We start from the raw sequence: 25,724 nt of genomic DNA on the forward strand, positions 1-25,724 counted from the left end.
CAGTTCTCCCCTTTTGATCAGACTCCAAGATTACTGAGAGTTGTGATCAAATGTTAAGGCTAGAACACTACTCCTAGTCACTGCTTTTGTCATCTGTTTTGGTTTTTGGGTAGTATCCACAGGACAAAAGTTGGCCTCATAGTCTTATAGATGACCATTTTCTTCATATTCCTTTTGGAGTTCTAATCTCAGTGAGACTACCCATCAGTCCAGGAGTTGTAGACATATATTCAAGATCTTTGAGAGAATATAGTGCACCAGAAAGACGATAATAATGATGATAAGAATAATACCCAGAGGCACCTGGCTGGCTCAGTTGGTGGAGCATGTGACTCTGGATTTTGGGGTTGTGAGTTCAAGCCCATGTTGGGTGTAGAGATTACTTAAAAATAAAACCAGAAGATGAAGGAAGAAAAGTAGGTGGAGGGGGATGAAATGGAGGAGGAGGGGAAGGAAGTAGGAAGAAGTAAAAGAAGACCCAAATTTTGGAGGGCACTCCAAAGCCAAGGTCCCCGTGACCCAAACAAGCCAAATCAAAGAGGTCAAAGAATAACCCAGAGTTAGGTTTAATCTGCTTAAGCCAATGGTTTGTTTAACCATTTCACTCAGTTGTATCTCAGCTTCCCCAAACTACTTATCTAAGCGCAAGAGGTAGTGGCTATAGAACAAACACCTCCCTGCTCAGCAAGGAAAGAATCAAGAATTATTCTCTTGTCTAAGACAACTTTAGTAAGCAAATTCAATGATCTCTGCTTGACAGCTACAGCCTCAGATGTAGACCCTGATATTTCCCTTACAGTAAGTGATAAATTTCTAACCACAACTTCATTGCACTAACTCCCATCTGAGATAGTAAAGATTGGTCAAAAGAGATAAAACCTGAGTCATGAATACTTTCTGGTAATTCCTGTTTGAGTCTGTAGTGTTGTTTGACAGGTGCAGCCCAATGTGAAGCCTCAGTTTGACTGTGGACAGTCAGAGACTATACTAGGTAGCCCAGACCATAACTTACGGCCATCTTCCATATATTTAGACACTGAAGGGCCCATGCATTAGGGGGTGCAAGTTCTCCATAGATAAAGATGTACATAGGTTGAATACAGGCTCTGCCAAGAGAGATACTTCCTGTGGTGAAGGGTGTTGAACAGTGGAATTCAGGGTGGTCAACCAAGACTCGACTGGAAAGGTGCCAGCCTTGGAAGCTGATACAATTTAAGGGTCTGTAAACTGCACAGACAGTTTTATTCTGGTAACCCTTGTCTAGTGTCCCTTTCTTTATACAGAGCCTAGATTCAAGTTTCCCTGGGTTTGGGCTTATTAACCAGAGACAGGGAAATGAACACCCAGGGTTAGGGAGTAGCACAGCATAGAGGAGGCCAAATTTGTTTCACAGAAATGGAGGCAATAGAAATAAGGGAGAAGTTTGTGACAGACAGAGCTATAGGATCAACAGCATCATGGCAAATCTAACAGACAAGTTTATCAACTCCTTTTATGATGGTCTGATATATGTGAACAATGGCATTCTCTTTCCAGACTAGAGCAAGGTGAAAGGTGAACAAAAGAACCATATGTGGAACATAAGGAATAGCACAGAGGACATTAAGGGAAGGAAGGGAGAACTGAAGGGAGGGAAATCAGAGGGGGAGATGAACCATGAGATAAACCATGAGAGACTATGGACTCCGGGAAACAATCTGAGGGTTTCAGAGGGGAGAGGGGGGTGAAGTAGCCCAGTGATGGGGATTAAGGAGGGCACATGTTGCAATGAACACTGAATGTTCTACACAAACAATGAATCATGGAACACTTCCTTCAAAACTAATGATGTACTGTATGGTGACTAACAAACATAATAATTTTTTTAAAATCATAAAGATGTTTATAGTTTAAAGATTGTCAAGAATTAGGAAAGGGATGGTCATAGATGAGAAAAGAAATGGAAAGAAATGTTCTGGATACAACATCTTGGAAGGGATCGGTCTACCTTTTGATATAAGCTGCTTCTCTTCCTGATCAATTTTATTTTGAGGTCTCCAACATTAGCACAAGACCAAATGTCAAGGGGTCCCTGGGAGGCTGTTGGTTAGACATCTGGCTTCAGCTCAAGTCATGGTCCCAGGGTCTTGGCCCCACATTGGGTTCCTGGCCCAGTGGAGAGATTACTTCTCCCTCTCCCTCTCCCCTGCTCATGTGCACACTCTCTCTTTCTGTCAAATAAATAAAATCTTTTTTTTTTTTTAGATTTTACTTATTTATTTGAAAGAGAGAGAGAGAGAGAGAGAAATAAAGAGAACAAAAGCAGGGGGAGCTGCAGAAGGAGAGAGAGAAGCAGACACCACCACCACCACCACCACCCCCCGCGCTGAGCAGGGAGCCCATTGCAGGACTTGATCCCAAGGCCCTGAGATCATGACCTAGCCAAAAGCAGATGCTCAACCAATTGAGCCACCCAGGCCCCCCCAAAATACAGTTTAAAAAAAATGTCGAGTGTACTCTTCTTTACGTATGAAATATGCACCAAAGATTTAACACCTTATAATCTGGTAGCAGTATTAGTGCTCAAAAATACTTGGTAGGGTCTTTTTCATGAGCCTCTTTGAAGAAGAAGCACTTTTGCAAAGGCATCAGAGTAAAACAACTGTCTGTAAATGACAAAAGACTTAAAAATGGCCATGGTTAAAGATCTGATGAGACTTTATTATAATGGAATTGATAAGGACATTTGGTTATTTCTGTGACACACAACATTATAACATTTATAATTGGAATATGACTAATAACATTATACCAAAACATATCCAATTTCTGGGAATTTCATACCATTTCTAGAACACGTATATTAATAACATGTACCCATGCAAGTATAACATAAGAAGGTTTAGCATCATTTCTTATTTGACAATTCTTCTCACGTCATTTAATATATCATATAAACCTAATTAGTTTAACATGTTACCAGGTTGGAGACAAATCCTTTGAGATTTTCCATGGGCTCCTTGGGACATCTCAAATTTAGTTAGAGGTCAAATAGATGACACTTAGAATTTAATTTGGGAAAATTGTCAATAATGTCAAAATCTTTAAAAATTTGATTAACTAGGATCACAGATCTTTATGAAATAGTAGCTAATTACCTATTTAACCAAAGTAATAATAGAAGATTTTTAAAGCAAATACGGAAGGTTACATCTTTGTGAACTAAACTTAACTCTTTTAATTTTGAAAGGACTTAGTTCTCCCAAATAATCAAAGAGCCAGTAAAGACAAATGAAGCACAGGAAATTTTGATAAAACACAAAATCTTTGCTTTCCAGGTAGATTACCCAAAAGGTAAGGAAAACTTTTTATAAACTCTTAGGAAGAGAAGACCAATAGTCCAAGAAGACTTTGTCCTTTTAACAAACAGAAAACAAAAGAAAAAATTTTTTTTCTCATGGGAAGGCGCAGGGGGAGAAGAAGAGATAGAAACTTAAGCAGGACCCATGCTGTAGGGCTCATTCTCATGACCCTGAGATAATGACCTGAGCCAAAAATCAAGAGTCAGATGTTAAACTGACTGAGCCACCCAGGTGCCCTGAGAAAACCAAATTCTAATTTTGCACCCATGTACTTTTGATATTTAAAACTCATTATTTAAGAACTTGAATAAATTCATTCCAATCTTAGCCAGTTTGATCCACATAAAATTACTTTCCACCAACCACCTATAGCTTTCTTATATTCATTTAGGTTTTGTCCTATATTTTGTTCTTCTTTTTTTTTTTTTTTTAAAGATTTTTTATTTATTTATTTGTCAGAGAGAGAGAGGGAGAGAGAGCGAGTACAGGCGGACAGAATGGTAGGCAGAGGGAGAAGCAGGCTCCCTGCTGAGCAAGGAGCCCGATGCGGGACTCGATCCCAGGACGCTGGGATCATGACCTGAGCCGAAGGCAGCTGCTTAACCAACTGAGCCACCCAGGCGTCCCTATTTTGTTCTTCTTAATTCTGAAACAACCAGTCATTTTACTTTAACACAAAATTATTTTTTCGTTAACAAATATACATTCTCAAATCTCATAGTCTTTTTTTTTTTTTTTTTAAGTAATCTCTACACCCAACTTGGGGCTCAAACTCACAATCCCAAAATCAAGTGTCACTTGCTTCACCAACTGAGCCCACCAGGTGTCCTCATACTTCTTCTCACCCAAATAAGCCTCCTACTATCCTTATCTCCTCATATATTTGTTTCCTTTAATTAACACTTATCATTTCCAAGTAGTTTTAATTACATGTATTGATTAGAATTTGTAATACTTAAATCCTTAATTTCTAGTGAAAACTAAGACATAAGCAATTGTATGTTGTCTGTTACACTAGCATTGTGTGGATTGACAAGTTTATGAATACTAAAATGTATTCATACTGATTTCTGGAAGTATATTCTTCTACACAGTGAGTTTTAAATGTGGGACATGAAATATTTACTAATAGACCCAAATACCTTCAGTTCCTCTGTAATAAGAAACCAAAAGTGAATAATGTTCAATAACTAAAGTTTCAGAATTTTATCTTATTTGGAAATGATCTAGATACTCAATGAATATCTATCATTTAACTTAGCTCCATAAAACTTTAAGGTTTTATGTTACCAAAAAGATTTTGTAAATTATTTTAAGTAGACATTATAATTATTGTTCAAAAGTTTATAAACTTGTTTTTTGAGCTTTTGTTTATGTATGTATGTATGTATGTATGTATTTGAGAGAGAAAGAGAGAGTAAGGGAAAGGGGCAGAGAAATAGGGAAAAAAGAGTCCTCAAGCAGACTCTCCACTGAGCATGAAGCCCTACATGGGCTCTATCCTACAACCCCGAGATCAGGACCCAAGCTGAGTCATTCGGGTGTCCTGAAAAGTTTATAAACTTTTATGTGATTTATAATTATATAATTTACTTGTTCTTAATAACTTTGTTTAGATAAGTCATTAAAGTCTCATGAAACATTAAACAGCCAACCATCACATTGTTATCTTTCTTGCTGACAAATTCTTTAAGAGATAACATGAGCTTATATGCCTTTAGTAAACTTAGCTAGAATAAAAATATTGTACTTAATGCTGATGCCCATAAAGACAAGCCTGTTTTAATTAAACTAACAAACTTAAACTAGCTCTTAATTATCTAAAATTATCCTAAAAGACATGAGCTTGAAAAACATTAGTTTCTACACTTCTGAGAGTATATTTGACTCCCATAAATGCTTATTTTCTCTTTTTTCATTGAAGTTGATGCACAATGTTACATTAGTTTCATAATGACCAACAACTCTATATTTTATGCTGTGCTGACCACAAATGTAGCTACCATCAGTCACCATATGAAGCTATTACAACACCATTAACTACATTTTCTATACTGTACCATTAATTACCATACAAATGCTTGATTTTCATCAGGCCCATTAAATAGAGTTCTGTGCAAATTAATTTTGGCAATTCCATCTGAAAGTAGAAAAAATACCACACATCACATGCGTATATAGATATACATAAAAATGCAGATAAGGGACGCCTGGGTGGCTCAGTTGGTTGGACGACTGCCTTCAGCTCAGGTCATGATCCTGGAGTCCCAGGATCGAGTCCCACATCGGGCTCCCACCTCCATGGAGAGTCTGTTTCTCCCTCTGACCTTCTCCTCGCTCATGCTCTCTCTCACTGTCTCTCTCTCTCAAATAAATAAATAAAATCTTTAAAAAAAAATACAGATAAGACACTGAAAAAAGAATTAAATTAAGATGTTCAAAAAGAAACAAAAGTTCTATTCTTTGTATTTCCAGTTAAAAAAATACAGATAAATACAAATAAAGATCTTATATCTTTTATTTTAAAACTTCGGTCATAAGACAGATTCTCTTAGAGGAGGAAGTTAGTTAGGATCTAGCAGGATGCCTGGAGATCAGCAAGGAAGTCATGGCCAGCTACTGGGAAGGTCCAAGGCCTATCCTAGCAGCACCTCACAAGAAACCAGGTCAAACCAAACAGGCTCAAGATTGCAAGTGTCATGACAGGAAATCCCTGAAGAAATTAGGAATAAAAATAGGAAACAGGAGGAGAGGGAGGCAAGATGGTGGAGGAGTAGGGGACCCCATTTCAACTGGTGCACTGAATTTAGCTGGAGATCTATCAAACCATTTTGAACACCCACAAAATCAGACTGAATTGTAAGAATATATATCTGGATCTCTACAAACAGAAAAGTGACTCTTTTTGCAAGATAGGGCATGCAGAGTGGGGAATCTATGGGGAGATATATGAAAATAAACAGAGGGGGAGGGATCCTCCATAAGCTGTCTCCTGGAAAGTGACATAATACCACAGCAACAAAATCAGAACCCTGAGAAATCCACTCTAGTGAGAGGCATCCCTCTCTGAAAGGGGCTCTGGAAATGAAAAGGCAGAATTCTAGATAGGGCATTGTGGTCTCGGGATATGAGGAGCCACAGAGCAAAAGTGGGTGCCTGCACTGGTAGAATGCCTGAGCAGTGGAGCCAGGAAACAGATTATGGTTAGTGAGCCAGGATGGCAGTCTCAGGTCCATCACCATGAAACATGAGCTGTGCCAGAAGATAACTGATCTTTTCCTGAGCAGCCTGAAAAAATCTAGAACCTGCACCAGACCAGGCAAAAACTCACAGGGCAGTAGTGGCCCAAAAAGGACATTAGAGCAACATCCACGCATGATTCAGGAATTTCCTATGCACTCCCTAGCCAGTGGCCACTCGAGTTTTTAGAGTCACAAGGGCAGTGGCACTCTTAGGCCCCTGGGATTGCCTCTGAGAGAGTTATTGTGGGAGAGCACCATGGGATGCTGTGGATTTCAGGGGCACATACAAAAGTGGAGACTGTCATGGAGGGTTTATAAAATAGAGCAGACTGGATTTTCTGCCCTGGGCCAGAGATTTTGGAGTGGCCATTTTTGCTCTAATCCTCTGAAGAGGTGCAGAAAGCCCCCAGGGAACAAAAGCCACACAGAGGACAGGTTTCCACTGACCCCATCCCACTGCAGGGGTAAAGCAACTCCACCCAGGCAGAATTTCCTGAGAAACAGTGTGGCAGACCCCTCTCCCAGAAGACAGGCTGCCAGGAGGATGACAACCTTATGGATCCCATAAGACTGTAAAATCCCAGCACCAGGAGAAAATAGTATACTGAGCTCCAGGTATTGCCTCACAAGTTATGTATTTCTCAGATAAAATTCTCCTTTTCTTTTTTTCCTTTTTCTTATGCTTTTTCTCTGTTCTTTCTTTTAATCTTTTTCTCAATTCACTAAGATATTTGTTATATAAAAATATTTTGAACTTGCTTTTTAACTTGTATTTTTTCATATCTATATTTTTTATACATATATGCTTCATTTTCTTACTTTTTCACTCTATTCAATTTTATCTTTATATGTATATATAAGTTTTGCTTTCCTTGCAATTTTGGGATATAGTATCTTCTAACAGAGAGACCAGCATTCATCCGGGGGCAATTGGAACACTCTGTTTTGTCCACACTGGGAGATTATAGCACCCTCTTCCTATCCAATCTCTTTTTTAAAAAAAATTTTTAAAGACTGTATTTATTTATTTATTTGACAGAGATCATAAGTAGGTAGAGCAGCAGGCAGAGAGAGGAGGGGAAGCAGGCTCCTTGCTGAGCAGAGAGCCCGATGCGGGGCTTGATCCCAGGACCCTGGGATCTTGACCCAAGCTGAAGACAGAGGCTTTAATTTTTAAATTTTTAAATTTTTAAAATTTAAATTTAAAAACAAAATTTTAAATGTTATTCTTATGTTTCATTTTGGCTTTGTTTTTCTCTGGTGGCTTCCAACCACTCCATATTTTGCTAGGATGAATCTTGCTTGGGTCATCATTCTTATTTTGGACTCTGCTTATTCACTCAACCATCCCTCAACAGAATGATTTGGAGGAACTCTCAACAAAGAAAAGAACCAGAGACAATGTCATCTGCCACAGAACCAATGGATATAGATATAAGCAAGATGTCAAAGAATAAATTCAGGATAGCTATCATAACACCAGTAGCTAGGCTTGAAAAAAATCATTAATGACAATATAGAATCTCTAAGGGCAAAAATGAGATATAATCAAGCCAAACATAAAAATACTATGAATGAGACACAATCTAAACTGGATACTCTAACAGCCAGGGTAAATGAAACAGAAAAGAAAGTAAGTAATCTAGAAGAGAAGTTGGTGGAAAGGAAGGAAGTTGAGGAAAATAGAGATAGGCAGCTAGAAGCACATGATAAAAGGCTTAGGGAGACTAATGATGCCATGAAAATATTCCAATGTCAGAATTCTTAGGATCTCCAAAGGGACGGAAAGAGGGGGGTGGGCAGAAGGTATATTTGAGTAAATCATAGCTGAGAACTTCCTTAAATTCTTAAGTCCTTAAGGGAAGGAAACGAGCATTCTTGTCCAAGAGGCAGAGACAGCCCCTCCCAAAATCAATAACAATAGATCAACACTCTGATACATGATAGTGAAGCTTGCAAATTTTACAGTCAAAGAAACTATCCTGAGAGTAGCTAGGGAGAGGGGTTCATTACATATGGAAAGAAGAACATCAGAATAGCATCTGACCTTTCCATGGAAACCTGCAAGCCAGAAAGGGCTGGAAAGACATAGTCAGGGTACTAAATGAGAAGTACATGCAGCCAAGAATACTTTATCCAGCAAGGCTGACATTCAGAATGGATGGAGAGAGAAAGAGCTTCCCAGGACAGGAAGAAACTGAAAGAATATGTGACCAACAAGCCAGCCCTGCAAGAAATATTAAGGGGGGATTCTGTAAGTGAGGAGAGACCCCAAGTGTCACATAGACCAAAAAGAAACAGAAAATCTACAGGAACAGGGACTCTGTAGGCAATAGTCTAAATTCAGATCTTTCAATAGTTACTCTGAATATAAATGGGCTGACTGCCCCCATCGAAAGACATAGGGTTTCAGATTGGATTAAAAAAAAGCAAGACCCCATGCATATGCTGTCTACAAGTGACTTATTTTAGACACAAAGACACCTCCAGATTGAAAGTGAGAGAGTGGAGGACACTTTACCATGCCAATGGACCTCAAAAGAAAGCTGGGGCATCAATCCTCATATTTTATGAGGATTTTAAATACACAAATTTAAATATACAATCAGATTTTAAACCAAAGAGACATAGAGGGAAACATCATACATAAAAGGTCTCTCCAACAAGATCTAACAATTGTACATATCTATGCCCTCAAAATGGGAGAAGCCAATTATATCAACCTTCTAATAACCAAAATAAAGAAATATATTGATAATAATGCATTAATAGGAAGTGACGTCAAAGCTCCACTCAAAGTCATGGACAGATTATCTAAGCAGAAGATGAACAAAGAGACAAGAATTTTGAATGACACATTGGACCACACACATTTTGTGGTATATACAGAACAAGCCATCCTAAAACAACAGAATACTCCTTCTTCTCGAGCACACATGAAACTTTGAAACTTTCTGCAGAATAGATCACATATTGGGTCAAAAATCAGGTCTCAGGGGGAGGAGTCAAGATGGTGGAGAAGTAGCAGGCTGAGACTATTTCAGCTAGCAGGAGATCAGCTAGATAGCTTATCTAAAGATTGCAAACACTTACAAATCCATCAGCAGATTGAAGAGAAGAAGAAGAGCAATTCTAGAAACAGAAAAACAATCACTTTCTGAAAGGTAGGAGTGGTGGAGAAGTGAATCCAAAGCCACGGGAAGATAGACCCAGGGGGAGGGGACGGCTCCCGGCAAGCGGCGGAGCAATGGAGCACAAAATCAGGACTTTTTAAAAGTCTGTTCCGATGAGGGGCATCGCTCCAGAGGCTAAACCAGGGTGAAGCCTACGCGAGGTCAGCATGGCCTCAGGTCCTGCAGGATCACAGAAGGATCGGGGGTGTCTGAGTGTCGCAGAGCTTACAGGTATTAGAACAGGGAAGCTGGCTACAGAGACAGAGCTGACAGTGAGCTCACAGCTCGGGGTTACCTTGAACTGGTCACAGGCTCGGTGAGCGCGGAACACGGCCAGAGGTCAGGCAGACGGGAGTTACTGGGCGCTGTTCTCAGAGGGCGCATGAGGAGTGGGGCCCTGGGCTCTCGGCTCCTCCAGGCTGGAGACCAGGAGGCCGCCATTTGTATTCCTGTCCTCCAGAACTCTACGGAAAGCGCTCAGGGAACAAAAGCTCCTGAAAGCAACCCTGAGCGGATTACCCAGCCTGGCCCCGGGTAAGGGTGGTACAATTCCGCCTGGGGCAAAGATACTTGAGAATCACTACAACAGGCCCATCCCCCAGAAGATCAACAAGAAATCCAGCCAAGAACAAGTAAGTTCATATACCAAGGAGAGCAGTTTCAATACCAAGTAGAGCAGCAGAATTCCAGAGGAGGAGAAAGCAAAGCACGGAACTCATGGCTTTCTCCCTATGATTCTTTAGTCTTGAAGTTAATTTAATTTTTTTTTCTTTTTCATTTTTTTTTCTCTTCTTCTGCTAAAATTTTTTTAACTTTTACCCTTTTTTAATGTTTTTTAACTAGTTTATCTAATATATATATTTTTTTCTTTTTTATACTTTTCTTTATTCATTTTCTTTTTTAAATTCTTTTCTTCTTTCTTTTTTCTTCCTTTTTTTCTTTCTGAACCTCTTTTTAACCCCCTTTCCCCACCTCACGATTTGGGATCTCTTCTGATTTGGTTAAAGCATATTTTCCTGAGATTGTTGCCACCCTTTTAGTATTTTATTTGCTCCTTCATATACTCTTATCTGGACAAAATGACAAGGCGGAAAAATTCACCACACACACGCAAAAAAAAAAAAAAAAACCAAGAGGCAGTACCAAAGGCTAGGGACCTAATCAATACAGACATTGGTAATATGTCAGATCTAGAGTTCAGAATGACGATTCTCAAGGTTCAAGCCGGGCTCAAAAAAGGCATGGAAGATATTAGAGAAACCCTCTTGGGAGATATAAAAGCCCTTTCTGGATAAATAAAAGAACTAAAATCTAACCAAGTTGAAATCGAAAAAGCTATTAATGCTGTGCAGTCAAAATTGGAGGCTCTCACTGCTAGGATAAATGAGGCAGAAGAAAGAATTAGCAATATAGAAGACCAAATGACAGAGAATAAAGAAGCCGAGAAAAAGAGGGACAAACAGCTACTGGACCACGAGGGGAGAATTTGAGAGATAAGTGACACCATAAGATGAAACAACATTAGAATAATTGGGATTCCAGAAGAAGAAGAGAGAGAGAAGGGAGCAGAAGGTATACTGGAGAGAATTATTGGGGAGAATTTCCCCTATATGGCAAAGGGAACAAGCATCAAAATTCAGGAGGTGCAGAGAACGCCCCTCAAAATCAATAAGAATAGGCCCACACCCCGTCACCTAATAGTAAAATTTACAAGTCTTAGTGACAAAGAGAAAATCCTGAAGGCAGCCCAGGAAAAGAAGTCTGTAACATACAATGGTAAAAATATTAGATTGGCAGCTGACTTCTCCACAGAGACCTGGCAGGCCAGAAAGAGCTGGCATGATATTTTCAGAGCACTAAATGAGAAAAACATGCAGCCAAGAATACTATATCCAGCTAGGCTATCATTGAAAATAGAAGGAGAGATTAAAAGCTTCCAGGACAAACAAAAACTGAAAGAATTTGCAAGCACCAAACCAGCTCTACAGGAAATATTGAAAGGGGTCCTCTAAGCAAAGAGAGAGCCTACAAGTGGTAGATCAGAAAGGAACAGAGACAATATACAGTAAAAGTCACATTACAGGCAATACAATGGCACTAAATTCATATCTCTCAATAGTTAACCTGAATGTGAATGGGCTAAATGCCCCAATCAAAAGACACAGGGTATCAGAATGGATAAAAAAACAAAACCCATCTATATGTTGCCTACAAGAACCTCATTTTAAGCCTGAAGACACCTCCAGATTTAAAGTGAGGGGTGGAAAAGAATTTATCATGCTAATGGACATCAGAAGAAAGCAGGAGTGGCAATTCTTATATCAGATCCATTATATTTTAAGCCAAAGACTATAATAAGAGATGAGGAAGGACACTATATCATACTCAAAGGGTCTGTCCAACAAGAAGATCTAACAATTTTAAATATCTATGCCCCCAACATGGGAGCAGCCAACTATATAAACCAATTAATAACAAAATCAAAGAAACACATCAACAATAATACAATAATAGTAGGGGACTTTAACACTCCCCTCACTGAAATGGACAGGTCATCCAAGCAAAAGATCAACAAGGAAATAAAGGCCTTAAATGACACACTGGACCAGATGGACATCACAGATATATTCAGAATATTTCATCCCAAAGCAACAGAATACACATTCTTCTCTAGTGCACATGGAACATTCTCCAGAATAGATCACATCCTCAGTCCTAAATCAGGACTCAACCGGTATCAAAAGATTGGGATCATTCCCTGCATATTTTCAGACCACAATGCTCTAAAGCTAGAACTCAACCACAAAAGGAAGTTTGGAAAGAACCCAAATACATGGAGACTAAACAGTATCCTTCTAAAGAATGAATGGGTCAACCAGGAAATTAAAGAAGAATTGATAAAAATCATGGAAAGAAATGATAATGAAAACACAATGGTTCAAAATCTGTGGGACACAACAAAGGCAGTCCTGAGAGGAAAATATATCGCAGTACAAGTCTTTCTCAAGAAACAAGAAAGGTCTCAGGTACACAACCTAACCCTACACCTAAAGGAGCTGGAGAAAGAACAAGAAAGAAACCCTAAGCCCAGCAGGAGAAGAGAAATCATAAAGATCAGAGCAGAAATCAATGAAATAGAAACTAAAAAACCAATAGAACAAATCAACGAAACTAGGAGCTGGTTCTTTGAAAGAATTAATAAAATTGATAAACCCCTGGCCAGACTTATCAAAAAGAAAAGAGAAATGACCCAAATAAATAAAATCATGAATGAAAAAGGAGAGATCACAACTAACACCAAGGAAATACAAACAATTATAAGAACATACTATGAGCAACTCTACGCCAACAAATTTGACAATCTGGAAGAAATGGATGCATTCCTAGAAACATATAAACTACCACAACTGAACCAGGAAGAAATAGAAAGCCTGAACAGACCCATAACCAGTAAGGAGATTGAAACAGTCATTAAAAATCTCCAAACAAACAAAAGCCCAGGGCCAGACGGCTTCCTGGGGAAATTCTACCAAACATTTAAAGAAGAACTAATTCCTATTCTCCTGAAACTGCTCCAAAAAATAGAAATGGAAGGAAAACTTCCAAACTCATTTTACGAGGCCAGCATCACCTTGATCCCCAAACCAGACAAGGATCCCATCAAAAAAGAGAGCTATAGACCAATATCCTTGATGAACACAGATGTGAAAATTCTCACCAAAATACTAGCCAATAGGATTCAACAGTACATTAAAAGGATTATTCACCACGACCAAGTGGGATTTATTCCAGGGCTGCAAGGTTGGTTCAACATCCACAAATCAGTCAATGTGATACAACACATCAATAAAAGAAAGAACAAGAACCATATGATACTCTCAATAGATGCTGAAAAAGTATTTGACAAAGTACAGCATCCCTTCCTGATCAAAACTCTTCAAAGTATAGGGATAGAGGGCACATACCTCAGTATCATCAAAGCCATCTATGAAAAACCCACTGCAAATATCATTCTCAATGGAGAAAAACTGAAAGCTCTTCTGCTAAGGTCAGGAACACGCAGGGATGTCCATTATCACCACTGCTATTCAACATAGTACTAGAAGTCCTAGCCTCAGCAATGAGACAACAAAAGGAAATTAAAGGCATCCAAATCGTCCAAGAAGAAGTCAAACTATCACTCTTCACAGATGATATGATACTATATGTGGAAACCCCAAAAGACTTCACTCCAAAACTGCTAGAACTTGTACAGGAATTCAGTAAAGTGTCAGGATATAAAATCAATGCACAGAAATCAGTTGCATTTCTCTACACCAACAACAAGACAGAAGAAAGAGAAATTAAGGAGCCAATCCCATTTACAGTTGCACCCAAAACCATAAGATACCTAGGAATAAACCTAACCAAAGAGGCACAGAATCTATACTCAGAAAACTATAAAGTACTCATGAAAGATATTGAGGAAGACACAAAGAAATGGAAAAATGATCCATGCTCCTGGATTGGAAGAATAAATATTGTGAAAATGTCGATGCTACCTAAAGCAATCTACAAATTTAATGCAATTCCTGTCAAGGTATCATCCATCTTTTTCAAAGAAATGGAACAAATAATCCTAAAATTTATATGGAACCAGAAAAGACCTTGAATAGCCAAAGGAATATTGAAAAAGAAAGCCAAAGTTGGTGGCATCACAATTCCGGACTTCAAGCTCTATTACAAAGCTGTCATCATCAAGACAGCATGGTACTGGCACAAAAACAGACACATAGATCAATGGAACAGAATAGAAAGCCCAGAAATAGACCCGCAACTCTATGGTCAACTAATCTTTTACAAAGAAGGAAAGAATGTCCAATGGACAAAAGACTGCCTCTTCAATAAATGGTGTTGGGAAAATTGGACAGCCACATGCAGAAAAATGAAATTGGACCATTTCCTTACACCACACAAGAAAATAGACTCAAAATGGATGAAGGACCTCAATGTGAGAAAGGAATCCATCAAAATCCTTGAGGAGAACACAGGCTGCAACCTCTTCGACCTCAGCCGCAGCAACATCTTCCTAAGAACATCGCCAAAGGCAAGGGAAGCAAGGGCAAAAATGAACTATTGGGATTTCATCAAGATCAAAAGCTTTTGCACAGCAAAGGAAACAGTTAACAAAATCAAAAGACAACTGACAGAATGGGAGAAGATATTTGCAAATGACATATCAGATAAAGGACTAGTGTCCAAAATCTATAAAGAACTTAGCAAACTCAACACCCAAAGAACAAATAATCCAATCAAGAAATGGGCAGAGGACATGAACAGACATTTCTGCAAGGAAGACATCCAGATGGCCAACAGACACATGAAAAAGTGCTCCATATGACTCGGCATCAGGGAAATGCAAATCAAAACCACAATGAGATATCACCTCACACCAGTCATAATGGCTAAAATTAACAAGTCAGGAAATGACAGATGCTGGAAAGGATGTGGAGAAAGGGGAACCCTCCTCCACTGTTGGTGGGAATGCAGGCTGGTGCAACCACTCTGGACAACAGCATGGAGGTTCCTCAAAATGTTGAAAATAGAACTGCCCTATGACCCAGCAATTGCACTATTGGGTATTTACCCTAAAGATACAAATGTAGTGATCCAAAGGGGCACGTGCACCGGAATGTTTATAGCAGCAATGTCCACAATAGCCAAACTATGGAAGGAACCTAGATGTCCATCAACAGATGAATGGATAAAGAAGATGTGGTATATATACACAATGGAATACTATGCAGCCATTAATAGAAATAAAATCTTGCCATTTGCAACAACGTGGATGGAACTAGAGCATACCATGCTTAGTGAAATAAGTCAAGTGGAGAAAGACAACTATCATATGATCTCCCTGATATGAGGAAGTGGAGATGCAACATGGAGGGTTAGGGGGGTAGGAGAAGAATACATGAAACAAGATGGGTTTGGGATGGAGACAAACCATAAGTGACTCTTAATCTCACAAAACAAACTGAGGGTTGCTGGTGGGAGGGGGGCTGGCAGAAAGGGGGTTGGGTTATGGATATTGGGGAGGGTATGTGCTTCAGTGAGTGCTGTGAAGTGTGTAAACCTGGCGATTCACAGACCTATACCCCTGGGGATAAAAATATATGTTTATAAAAAATTAAAAATTAAAAAGAAAATCAGGTCTCAACTAGTAACAAAAGACTGGCATAATTCCATGCATATTTTCAGACCACACTGCTTTGACTGGAACAAGAAGAAATTTGGAAGGAAAACAAACACAGAGAAGTTAAAATGCATTCTACTAAAGAATGAGTGGGTCAACCAGGAAATTAAAGAAGAATTAAAAAATTCATGGAAACCAATGAAAATAAAAACACAACTGTTCAAAGCCTTTGGGATGTAGCAAAGATAGTCCTAAGAGGAAGTACATTGCAATAAAGTCTATTCCAAAAAATTAGAAAAATCAGGACACCTGGGTAGCTCAGTCAGCTTTGTGTCTGCCTTTAGCTTAAGTCATGATCTCAGATCCTGGGATTGAGCCTTGCAATAGGTTTTCTCCTCTGCTTCTCCCTCTGTGTGCCCCCCCCCACCAGCTTATGCTTGCACTCTCTGTCTCTCTGAAATAAATAAAATCTTTTTTAAAAATTAGAAGAATCTCAAATATACAAACTAACCTTACACTTAAAGGGGCTGGAGAATGAAGAGCAAATAAAGCCTAAACAAAGCAGAAGAAGAGAAATAACAAAGATTAGAGCAGAAATCAATAAAATAGAAATGAAAAGAATAGTAAAACAGATCAACAAAACTAGGTGATGGTTCTCTGAAAGAATTAATTAAAATTGATATACCCCTAGCCAAACTTATCCAAAAGAAAAGAGAAAGCACACAAATTGATAAAATGAATGAAAGAAGAGAGATCATGAACAACACCAAGGAAATACAAACAATTATAAGTAACTATGTGTCAAAAAATTAGGTAATCTGGAAGAAATGGAAGTCTTCCTAGAAATTTATAAACTACCAAAACTGAAACAAGAAAAATAGAAAACATGAAAAGATCTATAACTAGCAAGGAAATTGAAGTAGTAACCAAAAACCTCCCAACAAAAAGAATCGAGGGCCAGATGGCTTCCCAAGGAAATTATACCACACATTTAAGGAAGAATTAACACCTATCCTTCTAAACCTCTTTCAAAAAACAGAAATGGAAGGAAAACTTCCAAACTTATTCTGTGAGACCAATATTACCTTAATCCGAAAACCAAAGAATGATGCCTCCAAAAAGGAGAAATACACTTCAACATCCCTTATGCATACAGATGCAAAAATTCTCACCAAAATACTAGCCAATAGGATCCTACAATATATGAAAAGGTTTATTCACCATAAGCAGGTGGAATTTATTCCTAGGATTCAAGGGTAGCTCAGCATCTGCCAATTAACCAACATGATACACCACATTAATAAAAGAAAGGACAAGAACCATATGATCCTCTCAATTGATGCAGAAACAGCATTTGACAAAGTACAGCATCGTTTCTTGATTAAAACTCTCCACAGTGTGGAGATAGAGGGTCATACCTCAATATCATAAAAGCCACCTATGAAAAGCCCACAGAGAATATCAGCCTCAATGGGGAAAAACTGAGAGCCTTTCCTCTAACTTCAGGAACATAACAGGTATACCACTCTCACCACTATTGTTCAACATAGTATTAGAAGCCCTAGCTTCAGGGATGCCTGGGTGGCTCAGTGGGTTAGGCCGCTGCCTTCAGCTCACATCACAATCCCAGAGATCAGTCTGGGATGGAGTCCTGCATCAGGCTCCTTGCTCAGTGGGGAGCCTGCTTCTCTCTCCACTTCTGCCTGCCACTTGGCCTGCTTGTGCACACACGTGCTCTCTCTCTCTCTCTCCCTCTCTCTGACAAATAAATAAATAAATAAATAAAATCTGGAAAAAAAAAAAAGTCCTAGCTTCAGCAGTCAGACAACAAAAAGAAATAAATGTCATCCAAATTGGCAAAGAAGTCAACCTCTCTCTCTTCAAAGATGACATGATACTTTATGTGGAAAACCCAAAAGACTCCACCCCCAAATTGCTAGAACTTGTACAGGAATTCAGCAAAGTAGCAGGATATAAAATCAATGCACAGAATCTATACATTAACAATGAGGTAGAAGAAAGACAAATTAAGGAATCAATCCCATTTACAATAGCACCATAAAAAAAATAAGATACCTAGTAATAAACCTAAACAAAGAGATAAAGGAGGGATACCTGGGTGGCTCAGTTGGTTAAGTGGCTGTCTTCAGCTCAGGTCATGATCCCAGCATCCTGGGATCGAGTCCCACATTGGGCTCCTTGCTCTACAGGGAGCCTGCTTCTCCCTCTGCCTGCCACTCTACCTGCCTGTACTCTCTCTATCTCTATGACAAATAAATAAAATCTTTTTTAAAATAACAAAAATACATTTAAAAAAAAAACAAAGAGGTAAAGGATCTATGCTCAGAACTTTATAGAACACTTATGAAAGAAATTGAGGAACACAAGGAAATGGAAAAACATTCCAGATTCATTGATTGGAAGGATCAATATTGTTAAAATGTCTATGCTACCCAGTGCAATCTACACATTCAATGCAATTCTTATCAAAATACCATTGACACTTCACAGAACTGGAAGAAATAATCCTAAAATTTGTATGGAACCAGAAAAGACCCTGGATAGTCAGAGGAATGTTGAAAAAGAAAATCAAAGCTTGTGGCATCATAAATGCCAGACTTCAAGCTTTATTACAAAGCTGTAATAATCAGGACAGCATGATACTGCAATAAAAAGAGACACATACATCAATGGAATGGAATAGAGACCCCAGAAATTGGCTCTCAACTCTGTGGTCAACTAATCTCCAACAAAGCGGGAAAGAATATCCAATGGAAAAGAGACAGTCTCTTCAATGAATGGTGTTGGGAAATTTGGACAGGCACAAGAATGAAATTGGACCACTTTCTTACACCATACACAAAAATAAATTCAAAATGGATAGAAGACCTATATGTGAGACAGGAATCCATCAAAATCATAGAGGAGAACAGAGGTAGCAACTTCTTAGGCCTCAGTTGCAGCAATTTCTTGCAAGACATGTCTCCAAAGGCAAGGGAAACAAAAGCAGAAATGAGCTATTGGGACTTCACCAACATAAAAAGCTTTCGCACAGCAAAGGAAACAATAAACAAAACTAAAAGGCAACCTACAGAATTGGAAAAAATATTCACAAACAACATAACAGACAAAGAGCTAGTATCCAAAATTTAAAAGAACTTCTCAAACACAATACCCAAAAGGAAATAATCCAGTCAAGAATGGACAGAAGACATGAATAGATGTTTCTCCAAAGAAGACCTACAAATGGCCAACAGACACATGAAAAAATGCTCAACATTGTTTGGCATCAGAGAAATACAAATCAAAACTATAATGAGATACCACCTTACACCAATCAGAAGAGGTAAAATTAACGTCAGGAAGCAATAGATGTTGGCAAGGATGTGGAGAAAGGGGAACCCTCCTACACTACTAGTGGGAATTCAAGCTTGTACAGGCACTCTGGAAAACAATATAGAGGTTCCTCAAAAAGTTAAAAAAAGAGCTATTCTTCTACCCAGCAATTGTACTACTAGGTATTTACCCAAAGGATACAAACATAGTTATCCCAAGAGGCACCTGCACCCCAGTGTTTATAGGAGCAATGTCCACAATAGCCAAATTATTAAAGAGCCATTGACAAATGAATAAAGAAGTGTAAAATATATGTGTATAGATATAGATATATGTATATGTGTGTATATATATATATATATATATATATCACATATATACATACACACACAATGGAATGTTACTCAGCTATCAAAAAGAAAAAAAGAAAGAAAGAAAGAAAGAAAGAAAAGAAATCTTACCATTTCCAAAAACATGGATGGATCTAGAGGGCATTACACTAAGCAAAATAGTCCATTTCATATGAATGGGATTATATAATATGTAAGTTTTGATGTTTGCAAGCTTATATATATATATATATATATATATATATGTATGTATATATATAAATATATATATATATATGTCATCATCTATTTGTACATCTAACTGTATATCTATCTATCTATCTATCTATCTATCTCTACCTATTAAATTGATAATGAATTTCTACTGATGCCCCAGCTTAAATCCAGCACCTCAAGCTTCATACTAGCATTCTACCTATCCTTGCTTCTTTGTAACTCCTTTCTTTGGTGGTAAGAAACCCGGCTTCCAATATCTACCATTTTTCAGAGATAAAGACAAATATTTATCATTTGCAACCATATCTACTATTTCTACCATAAGAGAAAGACATATTATTTCAATAATATGTGGAATTTAAGAAACAAAACAGGATTAGAGAGGAAGGGAGGGAAAAATAAAATAAGATGAAATCAGAGAGGGAGACAAACCATAAGAGACTCAACTATAGGAAACACACTGAGGGTTGCTAGAGGGAAGGTGGGTGGGGGGAAGAGGTAACTGGATGATGGGTTAAGGAGGGCATGTAATATAATGTGCACTGGTTTATATGCAACTGATGAATCATGAAACTCTACCTCTGAAACTAATAACACACTATATGTTAATTAATCAAATTTAAATCAAAAAAAGAAAAGAAAGAAAGTAGACCCTATTAGAATGGCTACAATAAAATAAACTAACACCACCAAATGCAAACAAGGATGCAGAACAAAAACACATTTATTGCTGGTGGGGAATGCAAAATGGTAGAGCCACTTTGGAAAGCAGTTTGGCAACATAGCATATAGTTAAAGAGAGTCTTACCATACAATCCAGCAACCTCACTCACAGTTATTTGTCAAAGTAAATAGAAAACTTGTGTTAAAACAACAACAACAAACTTGTAGGGAAATGTTTATAGTGGCTCTATTCATAATCACCAAATACTGGAAGTAACCAAGGTGTCTTTTTTTTAAATTAATTTATTTATTTTCAGCATAACAGTATTCATTATTTTTTCACCACACCCAGTGCTCCATGCAATCCGTGCTCTCTATAATACCCACCACCTGGTACCCCAACCTCCCACCCCCCGCCACTTCAAACCCCTCAGATTGTTTTTCAGAGTCCATAGTCTCTCATGACTCACCTTCCCTTCCAATTTACCCCAACTCCCTTCTCCTCTCTAACACCCCTTGTCCTCCATGCTATTTGTTATGCTCCACAAATAAGTGAAACCATAGGATAATTGTCTCTCTCTGGTTGACTTATTTCACTTAGCATAATCTCTTCCAGTCCCGTCCATGTTGCTACAAAAGTTGGGTATTCATCCTTTCTGATGGAGGCATACTACTCCATAGTGTATATGAACCACATTTTCCTTATCCATTCCTCTGTTGAAGGACATCTTGGTTCTTTCCATAGTTTGGCGACCATGGCCATTGCTGCTATAAACATTGGGGTACAGATGGCCCTTTTTTTCACGACATCTGTATCTTTGGGGTAAATACCCAGGAGTGCAATTGCAGGGTCATAGGGAAGTTCTATTTTTAATTTAACCAAGGTGTCTTTTAACAGGTGAATGGATAAACAAACTGGGGAACAGTCATACAATGGAATACTATTTAACAATTAAAAGGAATGAGCTACTGATATATAAAACAATATGCATAAACAATGAATTCTGGAACACTGAAAAGAAATAAAAACAAACAAATAAATAAATAAATACAAACAATATGGATGAATCTTAAACTCATTTTGCAGAAGTTAAACCCCATAGCTTATATATCATATAATTCCATTCATATGACATTTTGGAAAAATAAAAACTTTAGAGATGCAAAACAGATCAATAGTTGTCAAGGATTTGGGGTGAGGGGAGCAATTAACTGCATAGAAAACACACAGAGGGACTTTTAGGATGATGAAACTGTTGTGTATGACACTGGAATAGTAGATATATGATGATACTATACATTTGTCATTTTCATAAAGCATAAGTTTTACCGTATGAAAATTAAAAGAATAATCAATAAGAATAGTGAGCACCCAACATGGAAATCAGACTGACAAATGAATCTAACTGTAATACGAATGTATGATATAACCTCACTGAAGGAGGTAAGGAAAAAAAAGAGCTGGCCCAAATTACTTTGAAAACTAGTATTTTGACTGGAAACTAACAGCCTAAACAATGGTACATTAAACACTGTATACTATCTTATAAATTGTTTCTTACAGGGGTATGGATTAACAATTCTGAAAGTAATTTACATATATACTAGAGTTGAAGAAATAAGTAAACAGTAGATATTAGGAGTCAGGTTTCTTCAAAGAAAGAAGTTACAAAGAAATAAAGGATGCTAGTATGAAGCTTGAGGTACTGGATTTAAGTTGGGGACATCAGTAGAAACTCATGATCATTTTAATAGGTAGATGGAGATAGATGATTGATAGATAAGATATAAATAGATAGATGTTAGATTTTGTAATTATGTGTATATACATGGATCAGCATACTTACATACATTTCCTAAAGCCATGCTCTCAGAGAGCCAAGAAGCAGTAACATCCCAAATAGTAATAAGCAAATTTTCACCCAGATATTGGTTTCTAACTACCATTCTCCAGTGAAAGAAACCAGAGGCTCTTTGGAAACATTATTGATACTAGGGCTGAGGCAGAGAAAGTCTAAGCTGAGTCGGAACATCTAAAGAAATGTTGCAGAAACAAACAAACAAACAAACAAACAAAAAATGGCTCATGTCAAAGGGACACAGAAGCCAATCTGAAAGAGCTCCCAAAGGCCAAAGCTGAGAAAATGAATAAAGAAAAGTGGAAAATGAATAATGTGGCATTAGATTATAGTTGAAAGTATAAAGTAAATATACATGAGTCCATACTGATATAAATAAATGATTGATGAATAAATTTTAAAAATATGTAGATATTCCCCTCTCTAAGAGGTGGAATTTAGTCCTCCCCTTCTTCAATGGAGGATGGATTCAGTAACTTGCTACCCAAGATCAGAATCTGGAAAGAAAAAATTTCAACTTTGCAGTAGAGAGATCTGGTAGACACTACATGAACAAAATGATCAAGATTAACATCATCAATAATGTTCAAAGAATGTCAGGTACTGGTAGATATGATGCTATGAGAAAGGCATTTCATCTCTGTGTGTTCTTCCCAGAACCCATAACACCAATCAGAATCATTAGAAAATATCGTATAAGCCTGAACTGAGGGACATCCTATGAAATGCCTACCCAGTACTCCTCATAACTGTCAGGGTCATCAAAAACAAGGAAAGTCTCAGAAACTGTCACAGACCAGAAGAGACTGAAGAGACGAGATGACAGAATGCCATTTGAAATGTTGATTGGGATCTTGGAAAAGAAAAACAACCTTAGTGGAAACATGGCTGAGATTGAAATAAAGTCTGGAGTTTAGCTAACAGTGGTGTCATCAGTAGCTAATCACCTGATTCTGATCATTGAACCATACTGAGGGAAACTGTGTGAGGATAAATGGGAACTCTGTATTATCTTTGCAACTATTCTATAAATTTAAACTTATTCCAAAATAATAAATTCTTATTAAAAGAAGAAAAGTGGAATTTACTGAAAGCGTCAAATATATTCAGACTGAGCTAAGCTGGACATATGTGACTGTCAACATTTATCAAAGGGTTACGAAGCAACAAAATCCATAAATCCATAATCCATAAATCAAAGTATTTTCTAAATGTGCTGAGGTCAGCACTTAGTGGTGACTCCCAGGAAATGTTTGAAGAACCTGAACATGACACATGTTTCCATTAAAGTCCATTAAAGAAATAGATGTTGAAGAGGCTACTGCCTATGTTCTCCTCTAGGATTCTCATGGATTTCTGCCTCATGTTGAGGTCTTTGATCCATTTCAAGTTTATTTTTGTGTATGATATAAGAGAATGGTCGAGTTTCATTCTTCTACACATAGCTGTCCAATTTTCCCAGCACCATTTATTGAAGAGGCTGCTTTTTTTCCAGTGGGTATGCTTTCCTGCTTGCTCAAAGATTATTTGGCCATAGAGTTGAGGGTCCATATCTGGGCTCTCTACTCTGTTCCAGTGGTCTATGTGTCTGTTTTTATGCCAATACCATGCTGTCTTGGTGATCACAACTTTGTAGTAAACCTTAAAATCAGGTAACGTGATGCCCCCAGTTTTGTTTTTCTTTTTAACATTTCCTTAGCAATTCAGGTCTCTTCTGGTTCCATACAAATTTTAGGATTTTTTGCTCCAGCACTTTGAAAAATGCTGGTGGAATTTTAATCGGAATGGCATTGAAAGTGTAGATTGCTCTAGGGAGTATAGATATTTTAGCAATGCTTACTCTTCTGATCCATGAGCATGGAATGGCCTTCCATCTTTTCGTGTCTTCTTCAATTTCTTTCACAAGTGTTCTGTAGTTCCTTGAGTACAGATCCTTTACCTCTTTGATTATGTTTATTCCCAGGTACCTTATGGTTCTTTCTATAGTTTCATTGTTAGTGTATAAGAAAGCAACTGATTTCTGTACTTTGACTTTGTATCCTGCCTCATTGCTGTATGAGTTCTAGTAATTTGGGGGTGGAGTCTTTTGGGTTTTCCATATAAAGTATCATGTCATCCGCAAAGAGAGAGTTTGACCTCTTCATTGTCAATTTGGATACCTTTTATTTCTCTTTGTTGTCTGATTGCTGTTGCTAGGACTTCCAATACTATGTTGAACAAGAGTGGTGAAAGTGGGCATCCTTCTCGTGTTCTGATCTTACAGAGATCAGCTTTTCCCCATTGAGGATGATATTCGCTGTGGGTTGTTCATTGATAGAGTTTATGAAGTTGAGGAATGTTCCCTCTATCCCTATACTTTGAGGAATTTTAATCAAGAGTGGATGCTGTATCTTGTCAAATGCTTTTTCTGCATCAATTGAGAGGACCATGTGGTTCTTCTCTCTTCTCTTATTGATTTGTTCTATCACATTGATTGATTTGTGAATGTTGAATCCCGCCCCCCTGCATCCCACGGATGAATCCCACCTGGTCATGGTGGATAATCTTTTTAATGTACTGTTGGATCCGATTAGCTAGATCTTGTTGAGAATCTTGGCATCCAGATTCATCAGGGATATTGGCCTGAAAGTCTCCTTTTTGGTAGGGTCTTTGCCTGGTTTGGGGATCAAGGTAATGCTGGCTTCATAAAAAGAGTCTGGAAATTTTCCTTCTGCTTCAATTTTTTTGAAACAGCTTCAGGAGAATAGGTATTATTTCTTCTTTGAATGTTTGGCAGACTTCCCCAGGGAATCCATCAGGTCCTGGGGTCTTGTTTTTTTGGAGGTTTTTGATCACTACTTCAATCTCGTTACTAGATATTGGTCTATTAAAGTTGTCAGTTTCTTCCTGATTCAGTTTTGGAAGTTTAGAGGTTCCCAGGAATGTATCCATTTCATCTTGGTTGCTTAATTTATTGGCATATAACTGTTGATAATAATTTCTGATGATTGTTTCTATTTCCTTGGTGTTAGTCGTGATCTCTCCCTTTTCATTCATAATTTTATTAATTTGGGTCCCCTTTCTTTTCTTTTGGATTCATTTGGCCAGTGGTTTATCGATCTTATTGATTCTTTGAAAAAGCCAGCTTCTAGTTTCGGTGATGCATTCTACTGAATCTCTATTTTCTATCTCATTGATCTCTGCTCTAATCTTGATTATTTCCTTTTTTGTGTGGGGGTTGGCTTAATTTGTTGTTGATTCTCCAGCTCTTTAAGGTGTAAATAGAGCTGGTGTTTTCTGTATGTTTCAATTGTTTTGAGGGAGGCTTGGATGGCTCTGTATTTCCTCCTTTGGACTGCCTTTGCTGTATCCCATAGGTTTTGGACCAAT

The sequence above is a fragment of the Mustela putorius genome, unplaced genomic scaffold (assembly GCF_011764305.1).
Source record: "Mustela putorius furo isolate JIRA1106 unplaced genomic scaffold, ASM1176430v1.1 tig00000224_pilon_pilon_pilon, whole genome shotgun sequence".
NCBI lineage: Eukaryota > Metazoa > Chordata > Mammalia > Carnivora > Mustelidae > Mustela > Mustela putorius.